A 4,301-nucleotide genomic window follows, 5' to 3' on the forward strand; every position below is an offset into this window, starting at 1 on the left:
AATGAGTTATCGGTAGATGAAGTGTGATAGTTCATTAGGTATTCTATGTGATCATGTTATGCCTTACAGAGGGGTAAGGTGTGACACGAAAAATGAGAGAACTAGGTCATCCGGCTCGGTCAAAATAGTATACCGAAATTCGGTAAATTGCAATAAAATGCAATACACTTGAAAACGAATTTGGTAACATATACCAACATTAAAAGGCTATAAAATATGACATTTTGGTAACATTGGAATTGACTGACTTAGAGTGCATCAAGGGTCAACATTATAAGTTGACTAATGAAATAAATTGAAGGGAATAGTACCTTGAAAATTTAGATATTGGATTTTATGGTTTGAAACAAATTCATTGAGTACTGAAACACTTTAAATTGTGTGTTTCAGTTGATAAGGATATTGAGAAACATAAAGAACATTGAGTCAAGGCCTAACAGCGACTCAAATTAGGTGTGCACAACTAGTTTTTAACTGATTTTGTTTTGAATATTTCATATGATTAAATGACATATTTTTCTTATGTATTATGTTTAACAAGCATTGGATTTAGTTCAATGATTATTGAAATTGTTATAGTATGTACGAATTTAGCTTTGTGAAATGGTATTTCCACAAGTTTTAAGCATTGTTGTGGATTGAATAAATTATGTTTTGGAAAATTATGATAGAACATGTTTTGAATTGTGATGGGCAATTTCCATTGAAAAATGCAAATTTATTATTTGAATTGTGATTAGCATAAAAATTATTGGATATTGGAATTGACTTTGAATTGAATTGTATTGTGATTTATGCTCACTAAAAGGATTGTGATATTGTTTTATATCTCACTATAGATGCTTGACTAGGTTATTACCCGTCTCTCTCATTTGTTAAGAAGACAATGGAGTTAGTTGTGTTTTGATTACCATGGTACGTGCACAGGCTTAGATTCTCCTCTTATTAGAGGTTAGATCTAAGTTTTTATGTTATGGCCCTTTCGGAAGATTCATTATTGTGGTGTGTACTATGCACGATGATTCGAAGTCCCCGACCATAGGGAGTTAGAATCCGATTCGACCTCCCCGACCATAGGGAGTTAGAATCACCCCCGAAGATGGCCCTTTCGGATTAGTCTTACATAGTTAGTGAGATAAAGAATGGTTTTTGAGATAAAAAAATGGTTTTTGAGATAAAGAATGGTTTTTGAGATAAGAATGGCTTTTGATATAAAGAATGGTTTTTGAGATAAAGAATGGTTTTTGAATAGTAAAGAATTGTGATTTCAAATATGATTTATGCATAATTGATTTTGTTGGAATTACCTTAAATGTTTAGTTGTGATTTGATAAATTGAAATTCGTGATCAAAGTCATTTTATACAAATGATTTATATTACTGGCAATGAATATTTTGAGTTTTGGAATTTGATGAGTATTCATATTTTTAAATTATTTGCTGTAAATTTTGTCAATGTATATTGTACTATGTTTTAAATTATAGTTATGCACCACTGAGTTCACCACTCAGCGATAGCTTTGTATGCTGTCGCAGGTGAAAAGAGCATAGAGCAGTTGAGTAAGCTTCTTTGAAGACACATTCAGATCAGCTCCAAGTTTATCATAGGTATACCCATGTACACAGGTTTTGATGTATGTATGTAATAATATGTATATAAATTATTTGAGCAGTTGTATAAAAACTCTTATAAAATATTTGGTATGTAATTAAATGTAAATTATTGTGATATAAATGTTGAGTCTTGTAATCAATGAGATGTTCTTTATGATGAGATTGGTTTGAAAATGAATTGATTAATTATTGAGATTTGAATTGTGAGTTGAAATGAAGTTATTAGAGTTGTATTTGAGAAAACATATTGGGAGTGTTTTCCTTTTCAGGTTTGAAGAACTGTTTTCTCAAAATACAGCTGACACTTTACCGAAATTTTGAAAAATTTTTATAACACCAGATTTTAAGCGATGATTTAAATTTCACGAAAATTATTTTAAAATCCCTTGTAGTATATCTAATGTGTTATCGGTAGGCGAAGTATGGTAATTCATTAGGTGTACTACGGGATCATGTTACATCTTATGGGGGAGTTGGGTGTGACACTGCTGAATTTTCTATAAAATTTTCACAACTTCAAAATAATCAAAATTTCAATTCATGATATAAACTTTACATAAAAGCAATTAAATGAGTAAATTAAGTTATGGGAAATGTAATAAGATAAGGAAAATGCTTCGGCACTGGTGTGACATACTTTACTCGGCTACACTGTAGACGAGTGAGAGGTGTCACATCAGATAGCATGAGACTCACCATTCTATATACATCAGTATCTCATACTGATCAATGGAGATAAATAAAGGTGATAGCTCTTTGGATATAATGTGCCCACCAAAATATCCTTTAGCTGCAAACTCTGATTTATAGCAAATGTCACATATATTCTGTCACTCATATTCTTATCTCATAAGAATAGAATATATAATATATTGCTAATGGATAATTTCAAATAAATATGATATTATACATACACAACATTTAAATGAAATATTTATTGCCATTAAAATATTTACAATGTTATTTACAGGTTATAAGATTAGTGTATGCTCTAGGGCACACACAACTAACAATGACTAGTAGATTTAACAACCTAGCAGGTGTGCATTCAATCTTAGTCATATGGAAGTTTGTGATAGAAGATCTAAATGACTCAGGAAGAGATTATAAGATCCAATATGTTTGAAGTGAGAAGTCCATTGGAAACTCAAGTGCCTTAAACTGCTTAATGAGCCCAATCATCTTATGTACATGGGCTCCCACATCCATCCCTTTTATCATCTTCATCCTAAATAGCTGCTTAGATATCTTATATCTAGCATTCCTGCTATGTTCACCATACAACTTTTGTAAGTGATCTAGGATTTCAAATGATGTATGCATCTTTTCATGTTACTTTTGCAACTCATTTGTCATAGAAGCAAGTATGTAACACTTTGCTATGGTGTCATCCTCCTTCCACTTAGCCAAAGTGTCATGTTCCTCTTGGGAAGCCCCTTTAAGTAAGGGACCAGAAACTTTTTAGTGTAGAACGTATCCTATACACTCTAAATTCGAAATAATATTAAGATTTCTTAACCAATTTGGCAAGTTTGGCCTAGTTAGCCTATTGTTATCGAGTATACCAGTAAGAACGTTGGAGGGTTTTGATGTCATTTTATCAGAATTACCTACAGAAAATAACAAAATTCTAATTAGTATGTTGTACCAAGTAATTAATCAAAACGATCATAGTCTTTTAATCAAATTGGTCCTCCCACTAATTTAACGAATCCTACACTTCTAAAGTAGGAAATGGAAATCCTAGTTAGAATAGATTTCTAGTGGATGATTCAATTCATATAAATTGTTAATCATTCTCAAGTACATCTATTCTTAGATTCATAACATTTTATAAGTAACACTTTACTCTTTACATCTCATGTGTGGTTTAATCAATTATTTAGCTCTTAATGCTCAAAAATTTAGGTACATCCATTCTTGGTTTATCTTGCATTAGTTAAATTAAGCCTACTAAGTTAGTAAGTATGCAAATTTGAATCTTAATGATCTTAGGTACATTCATTCTTGATCACTAAAGTATTTACATACTCATAATATCTCATGTTTCAACAATTACTTTAAGAAGATCTCTTAAATCAAAAACATCATTCCTATGTTACCATAGCCAACAATGTAAATATTTAAAACTTCTTAAATAATTGCCTTAGTGGAAAGCCATGATGTAATTTCCAAAATTACACCATTAATAACTTAATCATTTAATTGGAAGATTTTTTGGTTAACTTAGTTACTATTTGGTCTCACTTTGCACATTAACCATTTTTCATGCATATCTCATATAAATTCATGAACATACATATCTCATACATACATTCATTAATAGTAATGTAAAAGGCATGATCATGGACTATTCTATGGGAATCCAATCCTGTAACACCCCTAAGTTCGGTAGTGCGTTCTACTGCTCCAGTGACCAGTGTTGTCCGGACAGCTAGGATGCCTAGAACCGTACTTCAATATGAGTGAGGAGACATAAAATAATGAAATACAAGAAAAGAAAAACAAAGGAAAAATCATAGCAAAGAAATGTAACCTAGTAAGTGAGCCGGGAAACCTAGCGATGGGTGACCGCACCGGGAGGTCACGGCGTGGACCGTTGACTAGCCTCGATCGGGGAACCCTGGAAAATATTTTTAGGACTTAAATAGAACCTTATTGAAGTATAAATCTCATTAGAAAGATTA

This window comes from Hevea brasiliensis, chromosome 4 (genome assembly GCF_030052815.1).
Source record: "Hevea brasiliensis isolate MT/VB/25A 57/8 chromosome 4, ASM3005281v1, whole genome shotgun sequence".
Taxonomy (NCBI): domain Eukaryota; kingdom Viridiplantae; phylum Streptophyta; class Magnoliopsida; order Malpighiales; family Euphorbiaceae; genus Hevea; species Hevea brasiliensis.